The sequence below is a fragment of the Pelobates fuscus genome, chromosome 4 (genome assembly GCF_036172605.1).
Source record: "Pelobates fuscus isolate aPelFus1 chromosome 4, aPelFus1.pri, whole genome shotgun sequence".
In the NCBI taxonomy this organism is placed as follows: domain Eukaryota; kingdom Metazoa; phylum Chordata; class Amphibia; order Anura; family Pelobatidae; genus Pelobates; species Pelobates fuscus.
In genome coordinates this window covers 21017393-21040564 of record NC_086320.1, presented here as the reverse complement: position 1 = coordinate 21040564, position 23172 = coordinate 21017393, and the positions used below count along the sequence as shown (strand labels likewise).

The window sequence follows — 23172 nt, the reverse complement described above, 5'->3', positions numbered from 1 at the left end:
ATGGCACCCTGGGCATAAAGGGGTGCCATTACAAAATGGGTAATGTAATTATCACAAGCAGAGAAATACAGTTTTTCCACATTATTCATAACTTTAAAAGTATGCATCACATTCACATAAAACTTACATTTTCAGAATCAGCATACTCCAAATACAAACATACGTCAAAATCATACAAATTGGTCCAGTGGTTCAAAAGATAGATCGTAGTCCTTTGTGTCAAAGTAGGAAATTTTTGAAGAATCAGGTAAGCAGTTAAACATTTTGCAACATGCTGCTGTGGCAATGACATCCAGGTAAACAAAAAGTTCAACTAAGCACCCTTCATTTAAAAGAAGAAGCAGCCACTGGAGAATGCGGGCATCGATCCCGCTACCTCTCACATGCTAAGCGAGCGCTCTACCATTTGAGCTAATCCCCCACTTTTCCGCTCGCATCTTTTGTAATGGCACCCTGGGCATAAAGGGGTGCCATTACAAAATGGGTAATGTAATTATCACAAGCAGAGAAATACAGTTTTGGGGTGCCATTACAAAATGGGTAATGTAATTATCACAAGCAGAGAAATACAGTTTTTCCACATTATTCATAACTTTAAAAGTATGCATCACATTCACATAAAACTTACATTTTCAGAATCAGCATACTCCAAATACAAACATACGTCAAAATCAAACAAATTGGTCCAGTGGTTCAAAAGATAGATCGTAGTCCTTTGTGACCAAATGAAGCATGACTTTTCACTTTTCCGCTCGCATCTTTTGTAATGGCACCCTGGGCATAAAGGGGTGCCATTACAAAATGGGTAATGTAATTATCACAAGCAGAGAAATACAGTTTTTCCACATTATTCATAACTTTAAAAGTATGCATCACATTCACATAAAACTTACATTTTCAGAATCAGCATACTCCAAATACAAACATACGTCAAAATCATACAAATTGGTCCAGTGGTTCAAAAGATAGATCGTAGTCCTTTGTGACCAAATGAAGCATGACTTTTCTGCCCAAAACCAGTTCCACAGAGTCTTCTATCCTGGAGATAATTGGGAAGTAATACAATTATCTCCAAGGACAGATGCAAAACTCCATTAAGCACATGGCAGTAAAAAGACAGTAAAATACACAAGGTTACATTTATTACATAAAATACAGACATGCAACATACAGTCCTCTGCTCTACAAGAGAGAAAAACACATGTCCTTCGAGCCAGAATTGAACCAGCGACCTAAGGATTGCTATCATATACCAACTACAGTCCTCCACTCTACCAGCTGAGCTATCGAAGGTAATTTGTGAGTTCACTCAATGTCAAAGTAGGAAATTTTTTAAGAATCAGGTAAGCAGTTAAACATTTTGCAACATGCTGCTGTGGCAATGACATCCAGGTAAACAAAAAGTTCAACTAAGCACCCTTCATTTAAAAGAAGAAGCAGCCACTGGAGAATGCGGGCATCGATCCAGCTACCTCTCACATGCTAAGCGAGCGCTCTACCATTTGAGCTAATCCCCCACTTTTCCGCTCGCATCTTTTGTAATGGCACCCTGGGCATAAAGGGGTGCCATTACAAAATGGGTAATGTAATTATCACAAGCAGAGAAATACAGTTTTTCCACATTATTCATAACTTTAAAAGTATGCATCACATTCACATAAAACTTACATTTTCAGAATCAGCATACTCCAAATACAAACATACGTCAAAATCATACAAATTGGTCCAGTGGTTCAAAAGATAGATCGTAGTCCTTTGTGTCAAAGTAGGAAATTTTTGAAGAATCAGGTAAGCAGTTAAACATTTTGCAACATGCTGCTGTGGCAATGACATCCAGGTAAACAAAAAGTTCAACTAAGCACCCTTCATTTAAAAGAAGAAGCAGCCACTGGAGAATGCGGGCATCGATCCCGCTACCTCTCACATGCTAAGCGAGCGCTCTACCATTTGAGCTAATCCCCCACTTTTCCGCTCGCATCTTTTGTAATGGCACCCTGGGCATAAAGGGGTGCCATTACAAAATGGGTAATGTAATTATCACAAGCAGAGAAATACAGTTTTGGGGTGCCATTACAAAATGGGTAATGTAATTATCACAAGCAGAGAAATACAGTTTTTCCACATTATTCATAACTTTAAAAGTATGCATCACATTCACATAAAACTTACATTTTCAGAATCAGCATACTCCAAATACAAACATACGTCAAAATCAAACAAATTGGTCCAGTGGTTCAAAAGATAGATCGTAGTCCTTTGTGACCAAATGAAGCATGACTTTTCACTTTTCCGCTCGCATCTTTTGTAATGGCACCCTGGGCATAAAGGGGTGCCATTACAAAATGGGTAATGTAATTATCACAAGCAGAGAAATACAGTTTTTCCACATTATTCATAACTTTAAAAGTATGCATCACATTCACATAAAACTTACATTTTCAGAATCAGCATACTCCAAATACAAACATACGTCAAAATCAAACAAATTGGTCCAGTGGTTCAAAAGATAGATCGTAGTCCTTTGTGACCAAATGAAGCATGACTTTTCTGCCCAAAACCAGTTCCACAGAGTCTTCTATCCTGGAGATAATTGGGAAGTAATCCAATTATCTCCAAGGACAGATGCAAAACTCCATTAAGCACATGGCAGTAAAAAGACAGTAAAATACACAAGGTTACATTTATTACATAAAATACAGACATGCAACATACAGTCCTCTGCTCTATAAGAGAGAAAAACACATGTCCTTCGAGCCAGAATTGAACCAGCGACCTAAGGATTGCTATCATATACCAACTACAGTCCTCCGCTCTACCAGCTGAGCTATCGAAGGTAATTTGTGAGTCCACTCAATGTCAAAGTAGGAAATTTTTGAAGAATCAGGTAAGCAGTTAAACATTTTGCAACATGCTGCTGTGGCAATGACATCCAGGTAAACAAAAAGTTCAACTAAGCACCCTTCATTTAAAAGAAGAAGCAGCCACTGGAGAATGCGGGCATCGATCCCGCTACCTCTCACATGCTAAGCGAGCGCTCTACCATTTGAGCTAATCCCCCACTTTTCCGCTCGCATCTTTTGTAATGGCACCCTGGGCATAAAGGGGTGCCATTACAAAATGGGTAATGTAATTATCACAAGCAGAGAAATACAGTTTTTCCACATTATTCATAACTTTAAAAGTATGCATCACATTCACATAAAACTTACATTTTCAGAATCAGCATACTCCAAATACAAACATACGTCAAAATCAAACAAATTGGTCCAGTGGTTCAAAAGATAGATCGTAGTCCTTTGTGACCAAATGAAGCATGACTTTTCACTTTTCCGCTCGCATCTTTTGTAATGGCACCCTGGGCATAAAGGGGTGCCATTACAAAATGGGTAATGTAATTATCACAAGCAGAGAAATACAGTTTTTCCACATTATTCATAACTTTAAAAGTATGCATCACATTCACATAAAACTTACATTTTCAGAATCAGCATACTCCAAATACAAACATACGTCAAAATCATACAAATTGGTCCAGTGGTTCAAAAGATAGATCGTAGTCCTTTGTGACCAAATGAAGCATGACTTTTCTGCCCAAAACCAGTTCCACAGAGTCTTCTATCCTGGAGATAATTGGGAAGTAATACAATTATCTCCAAGGACAGATGCAAAACTCCATTAAGCACATGGCAGTAAAAAGACAGTAAAATACACAAGGTTACATTTATTACATAAAATACAGACATGCAACATACAGTCCTCTGCTCTACAAGAGAGAAAAACACATGTCCTTCGAGCCAGAATTGAACCAGCGACCTAAGGATTGCTATCATATACCAACTACAGTCCTCCACTCTACCAGCTGAGCTATCGAAGGTAATTTGTGAGTTCACTCAATGTCAAAGTAGGAAATTTTTTAAGAATCAGGTAAGCAGTTAAACATTTTGCAACATGCTGCTGTGGCAATGACATCCAGGTAAACAAAAAGTTCAACTAAGCACCCTTCATTTAAAAGAAGAAGCAGCCACTGGAGAATGCGGGCATCGATCCAGCTACCTCTCACATGCTAAGCGAGCGCTCTACCATTTGAGCTAATCCCCCACTTTTCCGCTCGCATCTTTTGTAATGGCACCCTGGGCATAAAGGGGTGCCATTACAAAATGGGTAATGTAATTATCACAAGCAGAGAAATACAGTTTTTCCACATTATTCATAACTTTAAAAGTATGCATCACATTCACATAAAACTTACATTTTCAGAATCAGCATACTCCAAATACAAACATACGTCAAAATCATACAAATTGGTCCAGTGGTTCAAAAGATAGATCGTAGTCCTTTGTGTCAAAGTAGGAAATTTTTGAAGAATCAGGTAAGCAGTTAAACATTTTGCAACATGCTGCTGTGGCAATGACATCCAGGTAAACAAAAAGTTCAACTAAGCACCCTTCATTTAAAAGAAGAAGCAGCCACTGGAGAATGCGGGCATCGATCCCGCTACCTCTCACATGCTAAGCGAGCGCTCTACCATTTGAGCTAATCCCCCACTTTTCCGCTCGCATCTTTTGTAATGGCACCCTGGGCATAAAGGGGTGCCATTACAAAATGGGTAATGTAATTATCACAAGCAGAGAAATACAGTTTTGGGGTGCCATTACAAAATGGGTAATGTAATTATCACAAGCAGAGAAATACAGTTTTTCCACATTATTCATAACTTTAAAAGTATGCATCACATTCACATAAAACTTACATTTTCAGAATCAGCATACTCCAAATACAAACATACGTCAAAATCAAACAAATTGGTCCAGTGGTTCAAAAGATAGATCGTAGTCCTTTGTGACCAAATGAAGCATGACTTTTCACTTTTCCGCTCGCATCTTTTGTAATGGCACCCTGGGCATAAAGGGGTGCCATTACAAAATGGGTAATGTAATTATCACAAGCAGAGAAATACAGTTTTTCCACATTATTCATAACTTTAAAAGTATGCATCACATTCACATAAAACTTACATTTTCAGAATCAGCATACTCCAAATACAAACATACGGCAAAATCATACAAATTGGTCCAGTGGTTCAAAAGATAGATCGTAGTCCTTTGTGACCAAATGAAGCATGACTTTTCTGCCCAAAACCAGTTCCACAGAGTCTTCTATCCTGGAGATAATTGGGAAGTAATACAATTATCTCCAAGGACAGATGCAAAACTCCATTAAGCACATGGCAGTAAAAAGACAGTAAAATACACAAGGTTACATTTATTACATAAAATACAGACATGCAACATACAGTCCTCTGCTCTACAAGAGAGAAAAACACATGTCCTTCGAGCCAGAATTGAACCAGCGACCTAAGGATTGCTATCATATACCAACTACAGTCCTCCACTCTACCAGCTGAGCTATCGAAGGTAATTTGTGAGTTCACTCAATGTCAAAGTAGGAAATTTTTTAAGAATCAGGTAAGCAGTTAAACATTTTGCAACATGCTGCTGTGGCAATGACATCCAGGTAAACAAAAAGTTCAACTAAGCACCCTTCATTTAAAAGAAGAAGCAGCCACTGGAGAATGCGGGCATCGATCCCGCTACCTCTCACATGCTAAGCGAGCGCTCTACCATTTGAGCTAATCCCCCACTTTTCCGCTCGCATCTTTTGTAATGGCACCCTGGGCATAAAGGGGTGCCATTACAAAATGGGTAATGTAATTATCACAAGCAGAGAAATACAGTTTTTCCACATTATTCATAACTTTAAAAATATGCATCACATTCACATAAAACTTACATTTTCAGAATCAGCATACTCCAAAAACAAACATACGTCAAAATCATACAAATTGGTCCAGTGGTTAAAAAGATAGATCGTAGTCCTTTGTGACCAAATGAAGCATGACTTTTCTGCCCAAAACCAGTTCCACAGAGTCTTCTATCCTGGAGATAATTGGGAAGTAATCCAATTATCTCCAAGGACAGATGCAAAACTCCATTAAGCACATGGCAGTAAAAAGACAGTAAAATACACAAGGTTACATTTATTACATAAAATACAGACATGCAACATACAGTCCTCTGCTCTACAAGAGAGAAAAACACATGTCCTTCGAGCCAGAATTGAACCAGCGACCTAAGGATTGCTATCATATACCAACTACAATCCTCCGCTCTACCAGCTGAGCTATCGAAGGTAATTTGTGAGTTCACTCAATGTCAAAGTAGGAAATTTTTTAAGAATCAGGTATGCAGTTAAACATTTTGCAACATGCTGCTGTGGCAATGACATCCAGGTAAACAAAAAGTTCAACTAAGCACCCTTCATTTAAAAGAAGAAGCAGCCACTGGAGAATGCGGGCATCGATCCCGCTACCTCTCACATGCTAAGCGAGCGCTCTACCATTTGAGCTAATCCCCCACTTTTCCGCTCGCATCTTTTGTAATGGCACCCTGGGCATAAAGGGGTGCCATTACAAAATGGGTAATGTAATTATCACAAGCAGAGAAATACAGTTTTTCCACATTATTCATAACTTTAAAAATATGCATCACATTCACATAAAACTTACATTTTCAGAATCAGCATACTCCAAATACAAACATACGTCAAAATCATACAAATTGGTCCAGTGGTTAAAAAGATAGATCGTAGTCCTTTGTGACCAAATGAAGCATGACTTTTCTGCCCAAAACCAGTTCCACAGAGTCTTCTATCCTGGAGATAATTGGGAAGTAATCCAATTATCTCCAAGGACAGATGCAAAACTCCATTAAGCACATGGCAGTAAAAAGACAGTAAAATACACAAGGTTACATTTATTACATAAAATACAGACATGCAACATACAGTCCTCTGCTCTACAAGAGAGAAAAACACATGTCCTTCGAGCCAGAATTGAACCAGCGACCTAAGGATTGCTATCATATACCAACTACAGTCCTCCGCTCTACCAGCTGAGCTATCGAAGGTAATTTGTGAGTTCACTCAATGTCAAAGTAGGAAATTTTTTAAGAATCAGGTATGCAGTTAAACATTTTGCAACATGCTGCTGTGGCAATGACATCCAGGTAAACAAAAAGTTCAACTAAGCACCCTTCATTTAAAAGAAGAAGCAGCCACTGGAGAATGCGGGCATCGATCCCGCTACCTCTCACATGCTAAGCGAGCGCTCTACCATTTGAGCTAATCCCCCACTTTTCCGCTCGCATCTTTTGTAATGGCACCCTGGGCATAAAGGGGTGCCATTACAAAATGGGTAATGTAATTATCACAAGCAGAGAAATACAGTTTTTCCACATTATTCATAACTTTAAAAGTATGCATCACATTCACATAAAACTTACATTTTCAGAATCAGCATACTCCAAATACAAACATACGTCAAAATCAAACAAATTGGTCCAGTGGTTCAAAAGATAGATCGTAGTCCTTTGTGACCAAATGAAGCATGACTTTTCTGCCCAAAACCAGTTCCACAGAGTCTTCTATCCTGGAGATAATTGGGAAGTAATCCAATTATCTCCAAGGACAGATGCAAAACTCCATTAAGCACATGGCAGTAAAAAGACAGTAAAATACACAAGGTTACATTTATTACATAAAATACAGACATTCAACATACAGTCCTCTGCTCTACAAGAGAGAAAAACACATGTCCTTCGAGCCAGAATTGAACCAGCGACCTAAGGATTGCTATCATATACCAACTACAGTCCTCCGCTCTACCAGCTGAGCTATCGAAGGTAATTTGTGAGTTCACTCAATGTCAAAGTAGGAAATTTTTGAAGAATCAGGTAAGCAGTTAAACATTTTGCAACATGCTGCTGTGGCAATGACATCCAGGTAAACAAAAAGTTCAACTAAGCACCCTTCATTTAAAAGAAGAAGCAGCCACTGGAGAATGCGGGCATCGATCCCGCTACCTCTCACATGCTAAGCGAGCGCTCTACCATTTGAGCTAATCCCCCACTTTTCCGCTCGCATCTTTTGTAATGGCACCCTGGGCATAAAGGGGTGCCATTACAAAATGGGTAATGTAATTATCAAAAGCAGAGAAATACAGTTTTTCCACATTATTCATAACTTTAAAAGTATGCATCACATTCACATAAAACTTACATTTTCAGAATCAGCATACTCCAAATACAAACATACGTCAGAATCATACAAATTGGTCCAGTGGTTCAAAAGATAGATCGTAGTCCTTTGTGACCAAATGAAGCATGACTTTTCTGCCCAAAACCAGTTCCACAGAGTCTTCTATCCTGGAGATAATTGGGAAGTAATCCAATTATCTCCAAGGACAGATGCAAAACTCCATTAAGCACATGGCAGTAAAAAGACAGTAAAATACACAAGGTTACATTTATTACATAAAATACAGACATGCAACATACAGTCCTCTGCTCTACAAGAGAGAAAAACACATGTCCTTCGAGCCGGAATTGAACCAGAGACCTAAGGATTGCTATCATATACCAACTACAGTCCTCCGCTCTACCAGCTGAGCTATCGAAGGTAATTTGTGAGTTCACTCAATGTCAAAGTAGGAAATTTTTTAAGAATCAGGTATGCAGTTAAACATTTTGCAACATGCTGCTGTGGCAATGACATCCAGGTAAACAAAAAGTTCAACTAAGCACCCTTCATTTAAAAGAAGAAGCAGCCACTGGAGAATGCGGGCATCGATCCCGCTACCTCTCACATGCTAAGCGAGCGCTCTACCATTTGAGCTAATCCCCCACTTTTCCGCTCGCATCTTTTGTAATGGCACCCTGGGCATAAAGGGGTGCCATTACAAAATGGGTAATGTAATTATCACAAGCAGAGAAATACAGTTTTTCCACATTATTCATAACTTTAAAAATATGCATCACATTCACATAAAACTTACATTTTCAGAATCAGCATACTCCAAATACAAACATACGTCAAAATCATACAAATTGGTCCAGTGGTTAAAAAGATAGATCGTAGTCCTTTGTGACCAAATGAAGCATGACTTTTCTGCCCAAAACCAGTTCCACAGAGTCTTCTATCCTGGAGATAATTGGGAAGTAATCCAATTATCTCCAAGGACAGATGCAAAACTCCATTAAGCACATGGCAGTAAAAAGACAGTAAAATACACAAGGTTACATTTATTACATAAAATACAGACATGCAACATACAGTCCTCTGCTCTACAAGAGAGAAAAACACATGTCCTTCGAGCCAGAATTGAACCAGCGACCTAAGGATTGCTATCATATACCAACTACAGTCCTCCGCTCTACCAGCTGAGCTATCGAAGGTAATTTGTGAGTTCACTCAATGTCAAAGTAGGAAATTTTTTAAGAATCAGGTATGCAGTTAAACATTTTGCAACATGCTGCTGTGGCAATGACATCCAGGTAAACAAAAAGTTCAACTAAGCACCCTTCATTTAAAAGAAGAAGCAGCCACTGGAGAATGCGGGCATCGATCCCGCTACCTCTCACATGCTAAGCGAGCGCTCTACCATTTGAGCTAATCCCCCACTTTTCCGCTCGCATCTTTTGTAATGGCACCCTGGGCATAAAGGGGTGCCATTACAAAATGGGTAATGTAATTATCACAAGCAGAGAAATACAGTTTTTCCACATTATTCATAACTTTAAAAGTATGCATCACATTCACATAAAACTTACATTTTCAGAATCAGCATACTCCAAATACAAACATACGTCAAAATCAAACAAATTGGTCCAGTGGTTCAAAAGATAGATCGTAGTCCTTTGTGACCAAATGAAGCATGACTTTTCTGCCCAAAACCAGTTCCACAGAGTCTTCTATCCTGGAGATAATTGGGAAGTAATCCAATTATCTCCAAGGACAGATGCAAAACTCCATTAAGCACATGGCAGTAAAAAGACAGTAAAATACACAAGGTTACATTTATTACATAAAATACAGACATGCAACATACAGTCCTCTGCTCTACAAGAGAGAAAAACACATGTCCTTCGAGCCAGAATTGAACCAGCGACCTAAGGATTGCTATCATATACCAACTACAGTCCTCCGCTCTACCAGCTGAGCTATCGAAGGTAATTTGTGAGTTCACTCAATGTCAAAGTAGGAAATTTTTGAAGAATCAGGTAAGCAGTTAAACATTTTGCAACATGCTGCTGTGGCAATGACATCCAGGTAAACAAAAAGTTCAACTAAGCACCCTTCATTTAAAAGAAGAAGCAGCCACTGGAGAATGCGGGCATCGATCCCGCTACCTCTCACATGCTAAGCGAGCGCTCTACCATTTGAGCTAATCCCCCACTTTTCCGCTCGCATCTTTTGTAATGGCACCCTGGGCATAAAGGGGTGCCATTACAAAATGGGTAATGTAATTATCACAAGCAGAGAAATACAGTTTTTCCACATTATTCATAACTTTAAAAATATGCATCACATTCACATAAAACTTACATTTTCAGAATCAGCATACTCCAAATACAAACATACGTCAAAATCATACAAATTGGTCCAGTGGTTAAAAAGATAGATCGTAGTCCTTTGTGACCAAATGAAGCATGACTTTTCTGCCCAAAACCAGTTCCACAGAGTCTTCTATCCTGGAGATAATTGGGAAGTAATCCAATTATCTCCAAGGACAGATGCAAAACTCCATTAAGCACATGGCAGTAAAAAGACAGTAAAATACACAAGGTTACATTTATTACATAAAATACAGACATGCAACATACAGTCCTCTGCTCTACAAGAGAGAAAAACACATGTCCTTCGAGCCAGAATTGAACCAGCGACCTAAGGATTGCTATCATATACCAACTACAGTCCTCCGCTCTACCAGCTGAGCTATCGAAGGTAATTTGTGAGTTCACTCAATGTCAAAGTAGGAAATTTTTTAAGAATCAGGTATGCAGTTAAACATTTTGCAACATGCTGCTGTGGCAATGACATCCAGGTAAACAAAAAGTTCAACTAAGCACCCTTCATTTAAAAGAAGAAGCAGCCACTGGAGAATGCGGGCATTGATCCCGCTACCTCTCACATGCTAAGCGAGCGCTCTACCATTTGAGCAAATCCCCCACTTTTCCGCTCGCATCTTTTGTAATGGCACCCTGGGCATAAAGGGGTGCCATTACAAAATGGGTAATGTAATTATCACAAGCAGAGAAATACAGTTTTTCCACATTATTCATAACTTTAAAAGTATGCATCACATTCACATAAAACTTACATTTTCAGAATCAGCATACTCCAAATACAAACATACGTCAAAATCAAACAAATTGGTCCAGTGGTTCAAAAGATAGATCGTAGTCCTTTGTGACCAAATGAAGCATGACTTTTCTGCCCAAAACCAGTTCCACAGAGTCTTCTATCCTGGAGATAATTGGGAAGTAATCCAATTATCTCCAAGGACAGATGCAAAACTCCATTAAGCACATGGCAGTAAAAAGACAGTAAAATACACAAGGTTACATTTATTACATAAAATACAGACATGCAACATACAGTCCTCTGCTCTACAAGAGAGAAAAACACATGTCCTTCGAGCCAGAATTGAACCAGCGACCTAAGGATTGCTATCATATACCAACTACAGTCCTCCGCTCTACCAGCTGAGCTATCGAAGGTAATTTGTGAGTCCACTCAATGTCAAAGTAGGAAATTTTTGAAGAATCAGGTAAGCAGTTAAACATTTTGCAACATGCTGCTGTGGCAATGACATCCAGGTAAACAAAAAGTTCAACTAAGCACCCTTCATTTAAAAGAAGAAGCAGCCACTGGAGAATGCGGGCATCGATCCCGCTACCTCTCACATGCTAAGCGAGCGCTCTACCATTTGAGCTAATCCCCCACTTTTCCGCTCGCATCTTTTGTAATGGCACCCTGGGCATAAAGGGGTGCCATTACAAAATGGGTAATGTAATTATCACAAGCAGAGAAATACAGTTTTTCCACATTATTCATAACTTTAAAAGTATGCATCACATTCACATAAAACTTACATTTTCAGAATCAGCATACTCCAAATACAAACATACGTCAAAATCAAACAAATTGGTCCAGTGGTTCAAAAGATAGATCGTAGTCCTTTGTGACCAAATGAAGCATGACTTTTCACTTTTCCGCTCGCATCTTTTGTAATGGCACCCTGGGCATAAAGGGGTGCCATTACAAAATGGGTAATGTAATTATCACAAGCAGAGAAATACAGTTTTTCCACATTATTCATAACTTTAAAAGTATGCATCACATTCACATAAAACTTACATTTTCAGAATCAGCATACTCCAAATACAAACATACGTCAAAATCATACAAATTGGTCCAGTGGTTCAAAAGATAGATCGTAGTCCTTTGTGACCAAATGAAGCATGACTTTTCTGCCCAAAACCAGTTCCACAGAGTCTTCTATCCTGGAGATAATTGGGAAGTAATACAATTATCTCCAAGGACAGATGCAAAACTCCATTAAGCACATGGCAGTAAAAAGACAGTAAAATACACAAGGTTACATTTATTACATAAAATACAGACATGCAACATACAGTCCTCTGCTCTACAAGAGAGAAAAACACATGTCCTTCGAGCCAGAATTGAACCAGCGACCTAAGGATTGCTATCATATACCAACTACAGTCCTCCGCTCTACCAGCTGAGCTATCGAAGGTAATTTGTGAGTTCACTCAATGTCAAAGTAGGAAATTTTTTAAGAATCAGGTATGCAGTTAAACATTTTGCAACATGCTGCTGTGGCAATGACATCCAGGTAAACAAAAAGTTCAACTAAGCACCCTTCATTTAAAAGAAGAAGCAGCCACTGGAGAATGCGGGCATTGATCCCGCTACCTCTCACATGCTAAGCGAGCGCTCTACCATTTGAGCAAATCCCCCACTTTTCCGCTCGCATCTTTTGTAATGGCACCCTGGGCATAAAGGGGTGCCATTACAAAATGGGTAATGTAATTATCACAAGCAGAGAAATACAGTTTTTCCACATTATTCATAACTTTAAAAGTATGCATCACATTCACATAAAACTTACATTTTCAGAATCAGCATACTCCAAATACAAACATACGTCAAAATCAAACAAATTGGTCCAGTGGTTCAAAAGATAGATCGTAGTCCTTTGTGACCAAATGAAGCATGACTTTTCTGCCCAAAACCAGTTCCACAGAGTCTTCTATCCTGGAGATAATTGGGAAGTAATCCAATTATCTCCAAGGACAGATGCAAAACTCCATTAAGCACATGGCAGTAAAAAGACAGTAAAATACACAAGGTTACATTTATTACATAAAATACAGACATGCAACATACAGTCCTCTGCTCTACAAGAGAGAAAAACACATGTCCTTCGAGCCAGAATTGAACCAGCGACCTAAGGATTGCTATCATATACCAACTACAGTCCTCCGCTCTACCAGCTGAGCTATCGAAGGTAATTTGTGAGTCCACTCAATGTCAAAGTAGGAAATTTTTGAAGAATCAGGTAAGCAGTTAAACATTTTGCAACATGCTGCTGTGGCAATGACATCCAGGTAAACAAAAAGTTCAACTAAGCACCCTTCATTTAAAAGAAGAAGCAGCCACTGGAGAATGCGGGCATCGATCCCGCTACCTCTCACATGCTAAGCGAGCGCTCTACCATTTGAGCTAATCCCCCACTTTTCCGCTCGCATCTTTTGTAATGGCACCCTGGGCATAAAGGGGTGCCATTACAAAATGGGTAATGTAATTATCACAAGCAGAGAAATACAGTTTTTCCACATTATTCATAACTTTAAAAGTATGCATCACATTCACATAAAACTTACATTTTCAGAATCAGCATACTCCAAATACAAACATACGTCAAAATCAAACAAATTGGTCCAGTGGTTCAAAAGATAGATCGTAGTCCTTTGTGACCAAATGAAGCATGACTTTTCACTTTTCCGCTCGCATCTTTTGTAATGGCACCCTGGGCATAAAGGGGTGCCATTACAAAATGGGTAATGTAATTATCACAAGCAGAGAAATACAGTTTTTCCACATTATTCATAACTTTAAAAGTATGCATCACATTCACATAAAACTTACATTTTCAGAATCAGCATACTCCAAATACAAACATACGTCAAAATCAAACAAATTGGTCCAGTGGTTCAAAAGATAGATCGTAGTCCTTTGTGACCAAATGAAGCATGACTTTTCTGCCCAAAACCAGTTCCACAGAGTCTTCTATCCTGGAGATAATTGGGAAGTAATCCAATTATCTCCAAGGACAGATGCAAAACTCCATTAAGCACATGGCAGTAAAAAGACAGTAAAATACACAAGGTTACATTTATTACATAAAATACAGACATGCAACATACAGTCCTCTGCTCTACAAGAGAGAAAAACACATGTCCTTCGAGCCAGAATTGAACCAGCGACCTAAGGATTGCTATCATATACCAACTACAGTCCTCCGCTCTACCAGCTGAGCTATCGAAGGTAATTTGTGAGTCCACTCAATGTCAAAGTAGGAAATTTTTGAAGAATCAGGTAAGCAGTTAAACATTTTGCAACATGCTGCTGTGGCAATGACATCCAGGTAAACAAAAAGTTCAACTAAGCACCCTTCATTTAAAAGAAGAAGCAGCCACTGGAGAATGCGGGCATCGATCCCGCTACCTCTCACATGCTAAGCGAGCGCTCTACCATTTGAGCTAATCCCCCACTTTTCCGCTCGCATCTTTTGTAATGGCACCCTGGGCATAAAGGGGTGCCATTACAAAATGGGTAATGTAATTATCACAAGCAGAGAAATACAGTTTTTCCACATTATTCATAACTTTAAAAGTATGCATCACATTCACATAAAACTTACATTTTCAGAATCAGCATACTCCAAATACAAACATACGTCAAAATCAAACAAATTGGTCCAGTGGTTCAAAAGATAGATCGTAGTCCTTTGTGACCAAATGAAGCATGACTTTTCACTTTTCCGCTCGCATCTTTTGTAATGGCACCCTGGGCATAAAGGGGTGCCATTACAAAATGGGTAATGTAATTATCACAAGCAGAGAAATACAGTTTTTCCACATTATTCATAACTTTAAAAGTATGCATCACATTCACATAAAACTTACATTTTCAGAATCAGCATACTCCAAATACAAACATACGTCAAAATCATACAAATTGGTCCAGTGGTTCAAAAGATAGATCGTAGTCCTTTGTGACCAAATGAAGCATGACTTTTCTGCCCAAAACCAGTTCCACAGAGTCTTCTATCCTGGAGATAATTGGGAAGTAATACAATTATCTCCAAGGACAGATGCAAAACTCCATTAAGCACATGGCAGTAAAAAGACAGTAAAATACACAAGGTTACATTTATTACATAAAATACAGACATGCAACATACAGTCCTCTGCTCTACAAGAGAGAAAAACACATGTCCTTCGAGCCAGAATTGAACCAGCGACCTAAGGATTGCTATCATATACCAACTACAGTCCTCCACTCTACCAGCTGAGCTATCGAAGGTAATTTGTGAGTTCACTCAATGTCAAAGTAGGAAATTTTTTAAGAATCAGGTAAGCAGTTAAACATTTTGCAACATGCTGCTGTGGCAATGACATCCAGGTAAACAAAAAGTTCAACTAAGCACCCTTCATTTAAAAGAAGAAGCAGCCACTGGAGAATGCGGGCATCGATCCAGCTACCTCTCACATGCTAAGCGAGCGCTCTACCATTTGAGCTAATCCCCCACTTTTCCGCTCGCATCTTTTGTAATGGCACCCTGGGCATAAAGGGGTGCCATTACAAAATGGGTAATGTAATTATCACAAGCAGAGAAATACAGTTTTTCCACATTATTCATAACTTTAAAAGTATGCATCACATTCACATAAAACTTACATTTTCAGAATCAGCATACTCCAAATACAAACATACGTCAAAATCATACAAATTGGTCCAGTGGTTCAAAAGATAGATCGTAGTCCTTTGTGTCAAAGTAGGAAATTTTTGAAGAATCAGGTAAGCAGTTAAACATTTTGCAACATGCTGCTGTGGCAATGACATCCAGGTAAACAAAAAGTTCAACTAAGCACCCTTCATTTAAAAGAAGAAGCAGCCACTGGAGAATGCGGGCATCGATCCCGCTACCTCTCACATGCTAAGCGAGCGCTCTACCATTTGAGCTAATCCCCCACTTTTCCGCTCGCATCTTTTGTAATGGCACCCTGGGCATAAAGGGGTGCCATTACAAAATGGGTAATGTAATTATCACAAGCAGAGAAATACAGTTTTGGGGTGCCATTACAAAATGGGTAATGTAATTATCACAAGCAGAGAAATACAGTTTTTCCACATTATTCATAACTTTAAAAGTATGCATCACATTCACATAAAACTTACATTTTCAGAATCAGCATACTCCAAATACAAACATACGTCAAAATCAAACAAATTGGTCCAGTGGTTCAAAAGATAGATCGTAGTCCTTTGTGACCAAATGAAGCATGACTTTTCACTTTTCCGCTCGCATCTTTTGTAATGGCACCCTGGGCATAAAGGGGTGCCATTACAAAATGGGTAATGTAATTATCACAAGCAGAGAAATACAGTTTTTCCACATTATTCATAACTTTAAAAGTATGCATCACATTCACATAAAACTTACATTTTCAGAATCAGCATACTCCAAATACAAACATACGTCAAAATCATACAAATTGGTCCAGTGGTTCAAAAGATAGATCGTAGTCCTTTGTGACCAAATGAAGCATGACTTTTCTGCCCAAAACCAGTTCCACAGAGTCTTCTATCCTGGAGATAATTGGGAAGTAATACAATTATCTCCAAGGACAGATGCAAAACTCCATTAAGCACATGGCAGTAAAAAGACAGTAAAATACACAAGGTTACATTTATTACATAAAATACAGACATGCAACATACAGTCCTCTGCTCTACAAGAGAGAAAAACACATGTCCTTCGAGCCAGAATTGAACCAGCGACCTAAGGATTGCTATCATATACCAACTACAGTCCTCCGCTCTACCAGCTGAGCAAACGAAGGTAATTTGTGAGTTCACTCAATGTCAAAGTAGGAAATTTTTTAAGAATCAGGTAAGCAGTTAAACATTTTGCAACATGCTGCTGTGGCAATGACATCCAGGTAAACAAAAAGTTCAACTAAGCACCCTTCATTTAAAAGAAGAAGCAGCCACTGGAGAATGCGGGCATCGATCCAGCTACCTCTCACATGCTAAGCGAGCGCTCTACCATTTGAGCTAATCCCCCACTTTTCCGCTCGCATCTTTTGTAATGGCACCCTGGGCATAAAGGGGTGCCATTACAAAATGGGTAATGTAATTATCACAAGCAGAGAAATACAGTTTTTCCACATTATTCATAACTTTAAAAGTATGCATCACATTCACATAAAACTTACATTTTCAGAATCAGCATACTCCAAATACAAACATACGTCAAAATCAAACAAATTGGTCCAGTGGTTCAAAAGATAGATCGTAGTCCTAAATTGGTCCAGTGGTTCAAAAGATAGATCGTACCATTTGAGCTAATCCCCCACTTTTCCGCTCGCATCTTTTGTAATGGCACCCTGGGCATAAAGGGGTGCCATTACAAAATGGGTAATGTAATTATCACAAGCAGAGAAATACAGTTTTTCCACATTATTCATAACTTTAAAAGTATGCATCACATTCACATAAAACTTACATTTTCAGAATCAGCATACTCCAAATACAAACATACGTCAAAATCATACAAATTGGTCCAGTGGTTCAAAAGATAGATCGTAGTCCTTTGTGACCAAATGAAGCATGACTTTTCTGCCCAAAACCAGTTCCACAGAGTCTTCTATCCTGGAGATAATTGGGAAGTAATCCAATTATCTCCAAGGACAGATGCAAAACTCCATTAAGCACATGGCAGTAAAAAGACAGTAAAATACACAAGGTTACATTTATTACATAAAATACAGACATGCAACATACAGTCCTCTGCTCTACAAGAGAGAAAAACACATGTCCTTCGAGCCGGAATTGAACCAGCGACCTAAGGATTGCTATCATATACCAACTACAGTCCTCCGCTCTACCAGCTGAGCTATCGAAGGTAATTTGAGCGTTCACTCAATGTCAAAGTAGGAAATTTTTTAAGAATCAGGTAAGCAGTTAAACATTTTGCAACATGCTGCTGTGGCAATGACATCCAGGTAAACAAAAAGTTCAACTAAGCACCCTTCATTTAAAAGAAGAAGCAGCCACTGGAGAATGCGGGCATCGATCCCGCTACCTCTCACATGCTAAGCGAGCGCTCTACCATTTGAGCTAATCCCCCACTTTTCCGCTCGCATCTTTTGTAATGGCAGACATGCAACATACAGTCTAAGCACCCTTCATTTAAAAGAAGAAGCAGCCACTGGAGAATGCGGGCATCGATCCCGCTACCTCTCACATGCTAAGCGAGCGCTCTACCATTTTAGCGAATCCCCCACTTTTCCGCTCTCATCTTTTGTAATGGCACCCTGGGCATAAAGGGGTGCCATTACAAAATGGGTAATGTAATTATCACAAGCAGAGAAATACAGTTTTTCCACATTATTCATAACTTTAAAAGTATGCATCAATTTCACATAAAACTTACATTTTCAGAATCAGCATACTCCAAATACAAACATACGTCAAAATCATACAAATTGATCCAGTGGTTCAAAAGATAGATCGTAGTCCTTTGTGGCCAAATGAAGCATGGCTTTTCTGCCCAAAACCAGTTCCACAGAGTCTTCTATCCTGGAGACAATTGGGAAGTGATCCAATTATCTCCAAGGACAGATGCAAAACTCCATTAAGCACATGGCAGTAAAAACACAGTAAAATACACAAGGTTACATTTATTACATAAAATACAGACATGCAACATACAGTCTAAGCACCCTTCATTTAAAAGAAGAAGCAGCCACTGGAGAATGCGGGCATCGATCCCGCTACCTCTCACATGCTAAGCGAGCGCTCTACCATTTGAGCTAATCCCCCACTTTTCCGCTCTCATATTTTGTAATGGCACCCTGGGCATAAAGGGGTGCCATTACAAAATGGGTAATGTAATTATCACAAGCAGAGAAATACAGTTTTTCCACATTATTCATAACTTTAAAAGTATGCATCACATTCACATAAAACTTACATTTTCAGAATCAGCATACTCCAAATACAAACATACGTCAAAATCATACAAATTGGTCCAGTGGTTCAAAAGATAGATCGTAGTCCTTTGTGACCAAATGAAGCATGACTTTTCTGCCCAAAACCAGTTCCACAGAGTCTTCTATCCTGGAGATAATTGGGAAGTAATCCAATTATCTCCAAGGACAGATGCAAAACTCCATTAAGCACATGGCAGTAAAAAGACAGTAAAATACACAAGGTTACATTTATTACATAAAATACAGACATGCAACATACAGTCCTCTGCTCTACAAGAGAGAAAAACACATGTCCTTCGAGCCAGAATTGAACCAGCGACCTAAGGATTGCTATCATATACCAACTACAGTCCTCCGCTCTACCAGCTGAGCTATCGAAGGTAATTTGTGAGTTCACTCAATGTCAAAGTAGGAAATTTTTGAAGAATCAGGTAAGCAGTTAAACATTTTGCAACATGCTGCTGTGGCAATGACATCCAGGTAAACAAAAAGTTCAACTAAGCACCCTTCATTTAAAAGAAGAAGCAGCCACTGGAGAATGCGGGCATCGATCCCGCTACCTCTCACATGCTAAGCGAGCGCTCTACCATTTGAGCTAATCCCCCACTTTTCCGCTCGCATCTTTTGTAATGGCAGACATGCAACATACAGTCTAAGCACCCTTCATTTAAAAGAAGAAGCAGCCACTGGAGAATGCGGGCATCGATCCCGCTACCTCTCACATGCTAAGCGAGCGCTCTACCATTTGAGCTAATCCCCCACTTTTCCGCTCTCATATTTTGTAATGGCACCCTGGGCATAAAGGGGTGCCATTACAAAATGGGTAATGTAATTATCACAAGCAGAGAAATACAGTTTTTCCACATTATTCATAACTTTAAAAGTATGCATCACATTCACATAAAACTTACATTTTCAGAATCAGCATACTCCAAATACAAACATACGTCAAAATCATACAAATTGGTCCAGTGGTTCAAAAGATAGATCGTAGTCCTTTGTGACCAAATGAAGCATGACTTTTCTGCCCAAAACCAGTTCCACAGAGTCTTCTATCCTGGAGATAATTGGGAAGTAATCCAATTATCTCCAAGGACAGATGCAAAACTCCATTAAGCACATGGCAGTAAAAAGACAGTAAAATACACAAGGTTACATTTATTACATAAAATACAGACATGCAACATACAGTCCTCTGCTCTACAAGAGAGAAAAACACATGTCCTTCGAGCCAGAATTGAACCAGCGACCTAAGGATTGCTATCATATACCAACTACAGTCCTCCGCTCTACCAGCTGAGCTATCGAAGGTAATTTGTGAGTTCACTCAATGTCAAAGTAGGAAATTTTTGAAGAATCAGGTAAGCAGTTAAACATTTTGCAACATGCTGCTGTGGCAATGACATCCAGGTAAACAAAAAGTTCAACTAAGCACCCTTCATTTAAAAGAAGAAGCAGCCACTGGAGAATGCGGGCATCGATCCCGCTACCTCTCACATGCTAAGCGAGCGCTCTACCATTTGAGCTAATCCCCCACTTTTCCGCTCGCATCTTTTGTAATGGCAGACATGCAACATACAGTCTAAGCACCCTTCATTTAAAAGAAGAAGCAGCCACTGGAGAATGCGGGCATCGATCCCGCTACCTCTCACATGCTAAGCGAGCGCTCTACCATTTGAGCTAATCCCCCACTTTTCCGCTCTCATATTTTGTAATGGCACCCTGGGCATAAAGGGGTGCCATTACAAAATGGGTAATGTAATTATCACAAGCAGAGAAATACAGTTTTTCCACATTATTCATAACTTTAAAAGTATGCATCACATTCACATAAAACTTACATTTTCAGAATCAGCATACTCCAAATACAAACATACGTCAAAATCATACAAATTGGTCCAGTGGTTCAAAAGATAGATCGTAGTCCTTTGTGACCAAATGAAGCATGACTTTTCTGCCCAAAACCAGTTCCACAGAGTCTTCTATCCTGGAGATAATTGGGAAGTAATCCAATTATCTCCAAGGACAGATGCAAAACTCCATTAAGCACATGGCAGTAAAAAGACAGTAAAATACACAAGGTTACATTTATTACATAAAATACAGACATGCAACATACAGTCCTCTGCTCTACAAGAGAGAAAAACACATGTCCTTCGAGCCAGAATTGAACCAGCGACCTAAGGATTGCTATCATATACCAACTACAGTCCTCCGCTCTACCAGCTGAGCTATCGAAGGTAATTTGTGAGTTCACTCAATGTCAAAGTAGGAAATTTTTGAAGAATCAGGTAAGCAGTTAAACATTTTGCAACATGCTGCTGTGGCAATGACATCCAGGTAAACAAAAAGTTCAACTAAGCACCCTTCATTTAAAAGAAGAAGCAGCCACTGGAGAATGCGGGCATCGATCCCGCTACCTCTCACATGCTAAGCGAGCGCTCTACCATTTGAGCTAATCCCCCACTTTTCCGCTCGCATCTTTTGTAATGGCAGACATGCAACATACAGTCTAAGCACCCTTCATTTAAAAGAAGAAGCAGCCACTGGAGAATGCGGGCATCGATCCCGCTACCTCTCACATGCTAAGCGAGCGCTCTCCCATTTTAGCGAATCCCCCACTTTTCCGCTCTCATCTTTTGTAATGGCACCCTGGGCATAAAGGGGTGCCATTACAAAATGGGTAATGTAATTATCACAAGCAGAGAAATACAGTTTTTCCACATTATTCATAACTTTAAAAGTATGCATCAATTTCACATAAAACTTACATTTTCAGAATCAGCATACTCCAAATACAAACATACGTCAAAATCATACAAATTGGTCCAGTGGTTCAAAAGATAGATCGTAGTCCTTTGTGGCCAAATGAAGCATGGCTTTTCTGCCCAAAACCAGTTCCACAGAGTCTTCTATCCTGGAGACAATTGGGAAGTGATCCAATTATCTCCAAGGACAGATGCAAAACTCCATTAAGCACATGGCAGTAAAAACACAGTAAAATACACAAGGTTACATTTATTACATAAAATACAGACATGCAACATACAGTCTAAGCACCCTTCATTTAAAAGAAGAAGCAGCCACTGGAGAATGCGGGCATCGATCCCGCTACCTCTCACATGCTAAGCGAGCGCTCTACCATTTGAGCTAATCCCCCACTTTTCCGCTCGCATCTTTTGTAATGGCACCCTGGGCAAAAAGGGGTGCCATTACAAAATGGGTAATGTAATTATCACAAGCAGAGAAATACAGTTTTTCCACATTATTCATAACTTTAAAAATATGCATCACATTCACATAAAACTTACATTTTCAGAATCAGCATACTCCAAATACAAACATACGTCAAAATCATACAAATTGGTCCAGTGGTTAAAAAGATAGATCGTAGTCCTTTGTGACCAAATGAAGCATGACTTTTCTGCCCAAAACCAGTTCCACAGAGTCTTCTATCCTGGAGATAATTGGGAAGTAATCCAATTATCTCCAAGGACAGATGCAAAACTCCATTAAGCACATGGCAGTAAAAAGACAGTAAAATACACAAGGTTACATTTATTACATAAAATACAGACATGCAACATACAGTCCTCTGCTCTACAAGAGAGAAAAACACATGTCCTTCGAGCCAGAATTGAACCAGCGACCTAAGGATTGCTATCATATACCAACTACAGTCCTCCGCTCTACCAGCTGAGCTATCGAAGGTAATTTGTGAGTTCACTCAATGTCAAAGTAGGAAATTTTTTAAGAATCAGGTATGCAGTTAAACATTTTGCAACATGCTGCTGTGGCAATGACATCCAGGTAAACAAAAAGTTCAACTAAGCACCCTTCATTTAAAAGAAGAAGCAGCCACTGGAGAATGCGGGCATCGATCCCGCTACCTCTCACATGCTAAGCGAGCGCTCTACCATTTGAGCTAATCCCCCACTTTTCCGCTCGCATCTTTTGTAATGGCACC

The 23172-nt window shown here is 39.3% G+C and overlaps 1 non-coding gene across 1 annotated transcript; it reads right to left on the bottom strand.

The window, feature by feature from the left end:
* Positions 1–18027: 18027 nt before the first annotated feature.
* TRNAY-GUA (transfer RNA tyrosine (anticodon GUA)) lies at positions 18028–18116 on the bottom strand. Its single transcript is given in 2 exon segments — positions 18028–18063; positions 18080–18116. It is a non-coding gene; the product is annotated as a tRNA-Tyr (tRNA).
* Positions 18117–23172: the final 5056 nt, after the last annotated feature.